The following is a 12,439-nucleotide window of genomic DNA, read 5'->3' as shown; positions in this document are numbered from 1 at the left end:
GAAAGAGAGAGCTCTCTCACCACTAAAAAATTCCTTCTGGTGATGAGCCTGTCATATGCACAAACACATCATAGCACAAAAGATGTAGGTATCTAATCCAGAAAGGAACAATACCCCCAAACTTGAGAAAATTGCAAATGCCTCTGAGTGAACAGTCTTTGCTTCTGTTGGGGAGAATTAGGGAGCCAGGTGCCCAGAGTAATATACCAAGATAATGCTTAGTGCTACTCTAAAACAGCAGAGCAGACAACCAGAGACAAGAAAATGACCCAATTAAACAAGTCCCTTAAAGTAAGTGGCATATCGCAAAACTTTCTAAGAGCTCTGCTCTAGGAATTATTTTGGGGAAGTTCTCCATCCTGTGCTATACAGGAGGTCAGACTAGAAGATCACAGTGCTCCCTTCTGGCTTTAGAATTGGTTAATCTAGTTTATAATCAGAAGACAATAGGGTTGCACACATGTAACTAAGGCCATGATTTGGCTGCAGAACGTTACTGGAGATGATGTACATCCTCTTTGACTTTCTGATTCCAGTCTGAGTTTGCAGGGCGGGCAGCTAGAAAAAAACATCTTTTAAGGTGGGAAAACGTTTGATATGGAAATTATTGAACAATGGCAAACACCATTGCTGTTTCTAGTAATACTTCACACTAGGAGCTAGATCATTGACCGCGCTTCTGGCTGCTTTGCTCTGCTTAGGCATCTAAGCACCATGTTTTGATGATTATTATAATTACACATTATCATAGTTTGGTAGAAATAAGTGTGACAGTCTTGCATCTCCATCCTAATTCGTGAAAATGTGGTGTAAGCCACTCCTCTACAAACTTGCACTTTTCTTCGCTATGCCATAGACTGACCTGACTCTCAAGAATAATCTGCCCTTAAAGAGAAAAGTGTAGTATGGTACCAGTAAATAATTCAATAAAGATTTACTGCTTCTAAGGCTAGACTCTAACTCAGGGGTCGGCAACCTTTCAGAAGTGGTGTGCCGAGTCTTCATTTATTCATTCTAATTTAAGGTTTCGCGTGCCAGTAATACATTTTAATATTTTTAGAAGGTCTGTTTCTATAAGTCTAGAATATATAACTAAACTATTGTTGTATGTAAAGTAAATAAGGTTTTTAAAATATTTAAGAAGCTTCATTTAAAATTAAATTAAAATGCAGAGCCCCCTGGACCAGTGGCCAGGACCCAGGAAGTGTGAGTGCCATTGAAAATCAGCTCGTGTGCCACCTTCAGCACACGTGCCATAGGTTGCCTACCTCTGCTCTAACTCCACTACCTTTCCAAAGTGGTTGGTGTATTGGTCAGAGCAGGTTTGTCTGTCTCCATGATTCATGATCTATGTCTATATTTAGCCTTTCCTGGGAAAGAAATTAATCTGATTCACAACAATCCTTATTGTGAAGGGAGTAAGATTCTAAAACCTAACAAGGGATTTACTCGGGGATAAGGTAAGGACTGCAGTACATTCAAATTTAACCTTTTTTTTTAATGACTGAAAAGTCTTCGCTTGTTTTAATTTTAATTCCAAAGTGTTAAAATACTCTGAAATCATCAGAACAATAAAGTCTGATATTTTAGAGGAAGTCTTCAGAAATTCTCTTCACTACATCCCATTCTGTGCTCTCCTAATCACAGCTCACAGTTAGAATAATATTAAATCCCAAAAGTAGCCTCTTCATCTGGGTTTGGCTGGACCCTGAGATTTGTTTCCTTTGGGCCCAAATGCAACTAGGACACAGATGAGGAAGAGACAACAAATTGAGAATGGAAATAGAAAGATAATCAAGACAACTGTAAATGCTAATTTAAATGCCCAGTAAACATTTGTTCCTGGAACAAATGTTTGTTGAGTGTCTAGATTAGCATTTTCTATTCTGTTAATCTACTTGAATAAAGTGGAAATCAATTAACTTGAGTTACAGCAGGACCAAAAACTCTGCTCTACACCAGGCCAGGGAGTTTAGATTGCTGTAATTTACACACTGAGGAGACAAAAGGTGTATGTTAAAACAGGGTACAGGCTACTTTAATTTACAGCTTCTTTCATCTTTCAGCACCTTGGTGTGTAAATTACACCAAACTCTCATAGATATAGATTGTGTGTGGGAACCTAACCCACGGATCACCTCTGATTTTGGCTCCTTAGTATAAGGACGTTCTTGATTTTAGTTCACACCTTTTGTTATTTTGATGAAAATTTGTGTATAGACACTCTTATTTTGGATTAAAAATTCTATTTCAATTTAGCCTAAATTGGCAAAATGATAAATTAAGGTAGAACACTGTTAATCTGATATGAGAGTCTATTCAGGCTTGGACCATAATTACAAAAGATGTTAATTAAAACCAATTGATATATTTCAGTGACAGTTTGTGTTTAGACAGGCCCCAAGGGAGTCTAAACATCAGTGGGGAATTGAAGGAAAAGAAATATAAGGACTTGTCTACACTATAACATTTTGCTGGCATAGTTATACCGGCAAATCCTCCTAATGTAGCTGTAGCATAAATTATACCAATTTAGACCCCGTCTAGAGTTTCTTGGACTTGCTTAAACTCACCTGCAAATTTGGTTCAGAGTCTGGGAAGGAGGGACGCTAATTCCTCTAAAAATAAAGATCTGCTGATGAGGAGGGTAACCACTTCCTTCCATTAGAGGAACCGTCAGTCTGTGTAGGAATCCGTTTGAGTCAGGGAGCTGGAGGGGGAATGTGTGTGCCCAATAGTGACAAAGAGCCTGAGTGAAGGAGCTCCTCAAATAGCCCAGCCTTAATAAATAAATGCAAAAAATGTATAGGAATAAGGAAATGGAGCAAAAAGAACTGTGGGGTTTTTTTGTAGAGCCGGGAGTAACTGTAAACCAAAAGGTGTTCTGTAGCAGGGGCTCACTGGTGAGAAAGGTGAGATGATTTGAACCCATTCTCATAACTATATACATAGCTCATCTATTGAGTCCAAAGTAACCAGTGCCATTTGAAAGGATATGAAGTAATGGTATTATGGACACCAAAGAAGTGAGCAACATATGTATCTTCAGCAGTTACTTTGTAAATTACTGTTTCTTCACATTTTCAAAATATTAAAAGGCTCCACAGCACAGGAGCTAAACAGACGTAAATTGTTTTGGTTGGCTGGGTTAATATTAAAGTGTGGTTGATTCATTCATTTGTTTATTTGAGATGTTAATTCAAGATGGTCTCAAAAGCATCAGCTGTTACCCATGCCCATTTCTAGAATTAATATTCCAATTACACTCATTTTAACATTTTTTTTTTATTTTAAAAAGATGCTATGTGCTGGAAGCCAAGCAGAATTCCAACAGGGGAATTGCATGGGGAGTAGCTGGTTTTCTAATGGAAACATGAACTCTAAGCCACAGCTTTGGCGCTATGATCCTGTGTGCATCCTATACCAGTGTCAACTACTGCCCCAAAAGACACAAAAGAGATTTTCTGGTAATTCCCGAACAGACATGCATTATACAGTTCTTGTTGATTTGACCATTTTCTGTTTGTTGAAGTCAAGAGGTCAGGTATTGTTTAGGGTTTGGATACTGTGCAGATCTCCTGGGAAATGAATGATTTGTCTGCAGAACTGGCGGGAGGTGAGTATTGCTGAGGTAAACCGAAAGTCGTTTATCTTCCCTTTGGAGCACAGTGTGATGCACCATTTAAAAAAAGAAAAGATTTTACATCAGAAATAAGGAAATGAAAGCTGAAGCCTGGCCTAAGTACTTATTTATTAAGATGTCAATCAAAGTAGGATCCTGAGCAGAGGGATTACTCAGGTGTTCAGTTTTCATTTGCAGAACAATGCCCTGCCATGAGCAAGTGGGCTTAGTAACTGGTTTTATTTTAGACTTTCCTGTTTTAATTCAGGGATAAATACCCTTTGATTTAATGTTTCTCTCAGCAGAACTCAGAACGTTAATGGATGGTGCCCACTGGTTATGGTATGAGGGACATGCATTTTATTGTCAGGCCAAAAATCCAAGCTATTCTTTCAGGCTATGTGATGGGATTGGCTAAGTGACTAGCTGGCTGACTCTCTCATACTGCTCAGTACATTCTTTCTGACTTGTGGTGTGGCAGAGCTGGCAAAAATGGGGGGAAAGAAGGGGGAAAGAAATGGAAAACTAGAGGGAGAATAAAGCTTAAAAATATAAAGAACTGAATTAACTCCTGCAAGAGAAACCTAAGCCCACTTGTATTATGAAAACATTGGTGCCTGCTTGAACCCTAAATATGTCACACGTACTTCCTATTCCAATTAATACATCCACTCTGATTTGCTTAATTAGCCTGAAGAAAATGGAAACTTGTCTATCTCTGCCCTGGAATATCCCACATTGTTTCTCTCTAATTACTAGTCCTTCTTGAAGCCTTTCCTGTTTTTTTCCTAAGCGCTGTGTGAGCAGCTCTCACCATTTTACCCTAAGTCTCGCACAATGTCACATTTTTCAAAAAAAGCCCCAGCTCCTGGAATCATGTAAATAAGAGAGAAACTCAGCTTTCATTTTAAAAATAAAGCATGCTTCTAGCCTCCATGCTTGTGGAGGAAAGCTTGAAACCTGAACCCAAGGTGATAAAAAAAAACAACAGAAGGAAAATTAAAAGAACCCCACATTTATTCATTTTTTCAAATTCTCATGATTTCTGAACACTGCAACTGCCAATACTACAATATTAAATTCAGGCGCTCACTCCACTCCAGCTCCAGTGCTTATTACACCCTATTTCACTCTTCACACTTTTAATCATCTCTCCTAAATTCTCCTTTTGTTGACTTCCCACACTCTGAACTTCACTCCACTTCTGTGCTTGGAACTTCTAATACCTTCTTAAAACCCACTTTTTCTGTGAAGCCTTCCAGCTACAGAGTCGCAGCCCACTCTCATAGCACATAGGGGATGGAATCTGGCACAATTTTCCTTGCTGAGGATTTCCCTTGCATAGGGGAGTCCCTGGCTGAGCAGGCATTGGGGCCAAGGAGAAAGTTGCATACTGTCTCTTGAAAATTGTTGGTAGCTAGTGGAGGTTAAAGCAAGGTGCATTTTCTGTGCTGCAGACGGGCAGAGCTTCAGGAAGCCGTAACCAGCTTCCCGATGCTGCTCCACTCACTGCAGAACCAAGCAGAAATTTGGCATGGTATAGAATCTATCAATGTACTTCACCGTCATATCTGAGCACCTTAAAATCTTCAATGTATGTATCCACACAACTTCCCTGTGAGGTAGGGGGTACTATTAGCCCCATTTTACAGACAGGCTAAGGGACTTGCCCAAGGTCATAAAGGATGTCGTTGGTGGAGCAGGGAATTGAATCCAAGCCTCCCAAGTCCCAGCTTAGTGGCCTAGCCACTGGACAATCCTTCCCCTATACACTCTGCTACTCTTTGTTTGTCCCTCTGGTATCATATCTCTTGCTTTGCTCTGCATTGTGTGACTCATGCCTGTAGATAGCAAAAAAAATAAGGGCTGTATTCTTGTTTGGCATATCCTATCTTCTGTATGGTGTCATGTAGACATGTGCTGGGCTTGTCTACACAGGGCCACTCAGAAAAGTTAAACAAATTAACTAAAAGTGTGAAGTTAATGCACATAAGCTAAAGCACATTAAACGTGGTGTAGACAGTCTCATTCAGAAGTAAAGTGGTCTTAGTATGCTGTAGCTTAACGCCAAGGATTTCATGGGCTTTAATTTATGTGCATTAACTTCACTTCCTGTGTAGAAAATGCCAACGTAACCCTGAGTGCTGTAGTTAAACTGAGCAAACCTCTGGTGTAGATGCAGCTAGGAGAACTGAAGAATAGTCTGTTGACCTAGCTACCACCACTTGGGGAAGTAGATTACCTACATCAAAGGAAAAACCCCTTCCATCAATGTAGGCAGTGACTCTGCTACAATATATGCTACTTTAGCGCCCAGAGCATAGACATGACCTTAGCCATGCTATTACTAGGTTAAAATCACAGAAAGATCCCAAGCACTTGTCCTGGAATCCCATAATTCCTACAAATTCATAATGAAGGATGCTGTGTTCCATGTGATAGGTATCTCCGAATTTGTCCCACTCAGACTTTGCCTCTGTCCCCCCACTAAAGAAAAACAAAAATGAATTCTATGGGAAAAGCAAGATGTGTGGAGACCTTTACCTGTCATGCTGACCGATACTGCCTCATTGCTTCCTTGTGTTCCTCCTTCTACCTGTACCCATCTGTTGTCTCTGATCTTATATTTAGAATGTAAACTCTTTGAGGCGGAGATTGTGGTTGTACAATGCCTAGCACAATGGGGGTTTGGTCTATAGCTTGAGCTCCTAGGTGCTATGATACTACTGAACTACTACTAATAAATAAAAGGGTTACATCTCTTTTAACTTTTAACCCAAATTTTCAAAAGTAGCTGCTGATTTTAGGTGCTTTAATTTTTCTGTGCCCAACTTTAAGACACTTTTGGACCTGATTTTCAGAAGTGCTGAGCTCCTTTGACTCCAGTTAACTTAAATAAGAGATGTTAGTGCTCAACACCCCTGAAGATTAGGCCCAACCTGTTCCAAATTTGGCTTCCAACATGACAGGGTATTTTTGACAATGTTGGCCTTAGTATTTAAGCTGCTGTTGCAATAATTTGAAAGGCTCTCAGAAAGAGATCAGAAGACAATATTTCTTGGACATCACCAAAACAAAATTCAAGTATCTGGGTAATTGACTTCAGAGTGACTCCCCCGTCTGCCAGTTCAGGGGTTCTCCAGCTGCTCAGCATTCCAAAGAACCCTAGCCCACTGCTTCTATTTCCTAAAGGGGGAACTAGGGTCTATATTCCATTGATTAATGGCCTTAAATTATAGTAGACAGCTAATTGGGAAATGCCAAGTCAGAGTGTGAGGAATTCTGGGATATGACATGACCCTGTCCCATGATTTTATGCATTAAAGAGCACATGTGCCCTGTTTCCCAATGGGAAAGCATGGACACTATTACAGTAATAAAATTAGCTTAACTTGCAGTAACATGGTTATGCATTTTAAACCCAGTGAAGTTAAATCACAGGGAACAGCAGAGAGATTTGCACACTTCCTCGGGTATGTTTTTCTAATCTTGTGGAAAAACAAGAGTTGTCAAGGTAAATCTTATTTTGAGAATGATTTAATTTTATGATAGTGTTAACAGGGCTTAACTCTCCCTAACTCTAAATAAATTATTTCTCCTAGTTGTATGCACTTGTTGTAGAGAGTCCTGAGTCTGGGGGACCTTGTTGTCCATAAGGGAAAACTTCTTGTAGTGATTTGACCTCGGAGAATGGTACGGGGTTGTCAGCCCAACATGGGACAGAAAGATTTTGATTAAGGCTCCCTCTCTCCTCTGGTGTTTGCACTGTTCCTTTCTGGAAGTCTTGTTCATGGATGGAGGTCAGTGCCTAGCAGTTTAATTAGCTCAGCTGGGACAATAGTAAATGATTTATTTCAATGGATTACTTACATTCCTGGAAGAACAGGTTCCTGTCTAATATTTCTGGCATCCTACCATTTGCCCAGAGAGGGGAATGTTGCAGGGACCTGCCCTGGCAGACCTGCTGAACCAGCAGCTAGAGTTTGCAGGGCAGGGATATTTACCCCGTTCCAGGAGGAAAGCAAGGGGTAAGTGTGGAAGTAGTAAGCTGACACTAGCTGGGCTCCTTTGAGAGACTGTGACAAGCTGGTACGGCAGCAGTACAGAGGGAAACTGGATCAAAATGAGAGCATGTTAAACTTCCTTACAAGGCTCTGATGAGACCTCACCCTAGCAAGCTGTGTTCATTTTTGGGCACTTCACTGCCAGAAGGATAATAACACTTTGCACTGCAAGAGCCTTGTCTCATCCAAGCAACTTAAAATGTTTTACATACATTAATTAAACCTCATCAAGGGCTATACAGGGATCACTTTCCCAACCACATTAACAGCACTCAGCAATATTCAACAACATTTTAAGACAGGAAGTGAGGAATGCAGTATTCAGTTCTGCTTAGGAAATGTAGGTAACTGGAACATATTTACATTCATATTATTTTATTCCAATTCTTTATATACAGCAAAAGGTGTGCTAGGTGCTTTCTGGGCAGGTAAGTAGACATGGTCCTTGCTCTCAAAGGCTTACATTCTAAATGGAAACAGGATAGAGAATGGTTTTATATTTCTTAGTAATATTTGTATTTCTGTAAATGCTAATTCAGGGGAGAACTAGTGTATACAAGCTTCTTGGGGAAGACTGTGTTTTCAGATAGCTAGAGGGCCTGGTAGACTGAGTCACGTCAGGGGCTCTAGGCTTAGAGGGAAACATGGAGGAAGCTACTGACAGTGTGAAAGAGGTGACTGGGATGTTTAGTCATGCGCTTGGGAAGTGCAAGAGGGGAGCAAACAGGTGAGAGCAAAGAGATAGGTGGGCTAAGTTGTACAAGGCCCTTTAGCCAAAGACAAGGAGCTTTGTTGGTGTGGGTAAGGGGAGACTAGTGAGGAGGGGAGTTGAAGAGCAGCACATCATGCTTGGGAAAGCAGACAAACTAGATGACCTGACTTTAAAATTGACCAGGACGCCATGGTTAATTCTTCTATTCTTATGAAAAGTGTCTGGGATCTTTAATAATGACAGCTGATCAACACCTTCGTTTTACATCTGATCTGCTATGTAAGCAGCACAGTGCCCCTGAGCACCATGCTGGGGGATTGGTTCAAGCCTGATTCAGAGGAAAGAGTACCACCTACTGAATCATCAGCATCACTTCCTCCAGCAGCCACGTGCTTCGAGTTGTTTAGTGGTGGTCTCCCCTCTAAGTACTCTGATGCTTTTCAAGCCTGCTTAGCTTGTGAGAACTAACAGTTTGCTTTATACACATTAACTATATAATGGAAACACCTTGGAAGATGTGGCCCTGGGTATGCCTAAAGGTAGGTGTGTCACAGGAGGGCTTTATTCATACCACTAATTTAATCTGCATTATCTCCATAATTAATCTCTCTGTATTTCAAAGTAATTCTTTGCAAGGTTCAAGAGATCAGGGAGGGGTGTTTAACCCAAACCATGAGGCTCAGGGTCTCTGGTTAACAGCTCAGAACATGGCCACAAAAGAGTCAATTCCTACCTGCTGAGGAGTTGTCTCCTTTTGCTATTTTTGTGGCTCTCACTCAAATGCTAAATGTCAAGCACTATTTCATCTGTGCTCATCTCCCGAACAGGACCCTTCCTATCGCCCATTACCTACTGAGCTCAGACAGACACCACATGAGAATCATATGTGCTGTTCAGAACCTGGAGCCCTTAATATTAAAAGTCTGGCTGTAGTCACCTATGGTTACAGATGTTCCAACTCTCAGAGGCTCTCCCAGTGAATGGGTTCTAAGGTGGGTGTAGCCTTCATTACCTTGTATACCGTGAGAGGGGTTCTGTTTCATAATTTTCTGGGGGCCTTGTGTGACTTTGAGCCCCACAGCATTGCTTGTCATCCTGTCTCTCTGCCTTGTAACAACCTGAGAGAACTGGGTTATAGAAGTTGTTCTTGAAAGTTGTCCTATTGTGGACCCCTTCTCCAATTGCTCTTCCAGGTTCACAGCCCAAGGTTTCTTGTTAATCTTTGATTTCTAGGAGCTTTAAACTATTATATTTTCCTGTTTCTGTTTTCACACTGTAGCTGTTTCAAAATAGTATAACATGTCCCTTCCTGGGGCCTCCTCTCAGTTTGTCTCCTCCTAAATATTGGGGTGTATCTGAACAGCAACCATATTGTCTTGGAGAAAACCTGGAACTGTAATGAATGGAACTGAGACACATTGCCTTATCTAGTTGTCTCTTGTCCACTGATTTCTTCCTTCGGCCCTGTGTTTTACAATAACGATTCAGTGTTTTATTCTGTTCTGTTCAGGTTCTTATACCGTGCCCATCACCATGGTATCTGGGCACCTGCATATACTCTTCTGTGCATTCAACTGGCTGCTAGCTAAGTAAAAAGTATGTGGATCTGGTTATCTATCTAGCAACCTGGTGTTATTCTAGGTGTATGTACAATGATTTGTGCTCATTGTACAAACTAGCACCATCTCACGCTATACATTATCAGCTATGGATCAGTATAGACACTGACATTAGAAGGTACGAATACCTCTATCTTCACATTAATGCACCACATGAAGCATGTTAATTAATCCTGCTCATGTCCACCTCATGTCATCTGGATGTAAAGTAAATGAAAGTGAGGTAGCTATTGACTCACATGGCACCTGGATGCACCTGTTTGTACAGTTCACCAGATGCTTGAGAGCAAGGTGCACCAACCTGAGCATTTCTACTCCAGATAGTTCAATATTTTTTTCTCTTTCACACTCTTAGTAAATTAAAAATAAAATGGAGTTTGACCCAGTTCATCCCAGTTTATACCAATATTCAAATTAGAAAATGTGTGATTCGGATAAATCAAGCCAAAGTGTTTGTACAGTAAATTCTGTTTCAAACAAGATTTAATCTGATGTCACCCTTAGGAGGGTCAGAGATGGCTGGTTGTTACAGATAAGTTTGATAACTACTCTCCTTTGTAACACACATGGTTCTCTTTGTGGTAGTCTGAAATTCAGGGATAGATTAGACAGCTACAGATTTAATATGTGCGTTAGAGAAACAGAACCAACTTTCAACCTGCAGCCATCATATAAGTAATTTTTCTCAATTAATCTAAGGTGTCCATCCTGAAATGCCTTTCAGTGCAGCAGCAAATCTGAAAAGAAGTTCACAGCTACCACCCAAAAATTGCAAAATACAAAAGGCAAAACCAGTGATACTTAAACCAAAACAGGGGTCACAATATTAGCCTCAAAACATTTTGCTTTCCTGGTTTTTGACTTACCATTGGAAATGTAATTTAAATAAATCCCATTCTAATACTACAAGGCATGAGAGTTACCCATTTTATTTTCTTGCGAATGCTTCCCATATTCTGTCCTGTGAATATTAATATTTATTATTACTTTTCAAGTAATGGTAAATCCCCCTGGATTTTCCCTGTAACAATGAAGCAATTGGCAGGCCAGGAGTTGGTACAGACACTAAGGACAGCTAAGGGCTCGTTTGTATGTCACTATTTCCCTTAAACATTAGTCACCAACACTCCTTGTTCCCAGTAAAAGAAAAACAGAACTCTGAGCTTACCTGGTGTCTACTCGACTCTTTCCGCCTCTTAATGCTCCCCCTTCACAGCTGACAAGAGCCTAGACTGATCCGGAGGGGAAAGGGATATAAATGCTGACCATCCACCCGACTCAGCCTGGAGTTCAGAGACTTCAGATTAAATAGAAGAGCCAAGATAAGAGAGTTCTGCGCCCCCTTCCCTTTGGCTTTCATGGATGAATTCTAAAAAGCTGTATGAAGTTGACAGAGGTTTCCTCTTACCTTTCTACTGAAGCAAAACAGCGTGCTGCTGCTCCAGGATGGGATTAGGTCATGCAAACAGCCTTGTAGGAGAGAGTGGAGGCTCAGCAGTGCCGAGACTCCCAAAGGCTGGAAAGATCTGATCTTACATCAGGTGAGGGAAGGCAGCTGGCTAGGCAAGCCAATAATTATGATATCAGCTCCTCTTAGCCTGAGGCAATCCTGCATTTAATAAGAATACAAAAATGACTAAGCTGCAGGTTTTTCCCCTCGTTTTGCACAGACTCTTGGTAATTCTTGAGAGAAGTTGGACAGGTATTGAACTCTGACGGTCTGGAGATAGCAATTTCCCCCTTCTGCCTCTTTGCTTTTCTTTCAGTTTGAAATGCCCACCTCTTACTTTGCTTTGCAAACCTCTAACCCTAAGTAGGTTGATTAAAAACATGTTTTCCTCAGTTGGATGTCACCTTACTACTGGCAAAGGCATTCAGTTGTCAGAAACAGGGTCTCCCATACTTTTGTTTGGTCTGATGTTTCATCATGGGAAAGTACAGTGGCTCCACTGTGGAATAATGTCAACACACTGGACCATTTCAATCTAAGAAACTCAGCACAAGGCAAGTGTACTCAAGGGAATTTTCCTTACTAAAAACCTTCAGCACCACAGGCATAAAAATAGGAGTGAGCTGCAAGTATGTGGATTTGTGTGGGTGTGCATTTGTTTGTACCGATGTGTATAGGAGGGTGTGGATATACATATGTGCAGATATAGAAGTACATGTTTGTATACACTTCCCTTACCTGGGTCATACACACGCTAGAGTCCCCTGTAAAAACCTGATCACACTACTGTAATGATACTTACCTACCCCACAGGGTGATGTGAGGATTGATTAATGTTTGTAACACACTTTGAAGATGAAAAGCCCTATATAAATGCTAAATATAATTATCATCATCCCACAAAACAGCAGAAACAACCCATATTTATGTCCCACTGTTATGATGAGATACTGTACAAGATTCGGATATTTT

At 40.7% G+C, this 12,439-nt stretch overlaps 1 protein-coding gene across 1 annotated transcript in view; it reads right to left on the bottom strand.

Annotated features, from left to right (window-relative positions):
• FOXN1 (forkhead box N1) overlaps nucleotides 1–11,511 on the bottom strand; it is a 47,482-nt gene extending 35,971 nt beyond the window's left edge. The window contains exon 1 of the mRNA XM_054008369.1: nucleotides 11,426–11,511. The gene's annotated coding sequence lies outside the window, so the exon portion shown is untranslated. The remainder of the gene's footprint in view (nucleotides 1–11,425) is intronic.
• Between the last annotated feature and the right edge of the window lie 928 nt (nucleotides 11,512–12,439).

Source organism: Malaclemys terrapin, chromosome 18 (genome assembly GCF_027887155.1).
Source record: "Malaclemys terrapin pileata isolate rMalTer1 chromosome 18, rMalTer1.hap1, whole genome shotgun sequence".
In the NCBI taxonomy this organism is placed as follows: Eukaryota; Metazoa; Chordata; order Testudines; family Emydidae; genus Malaclemys; species Malaclemys terrapin.
This window is presented reverse-complemented; position numbering and strand designations above follow the sequence as displayed.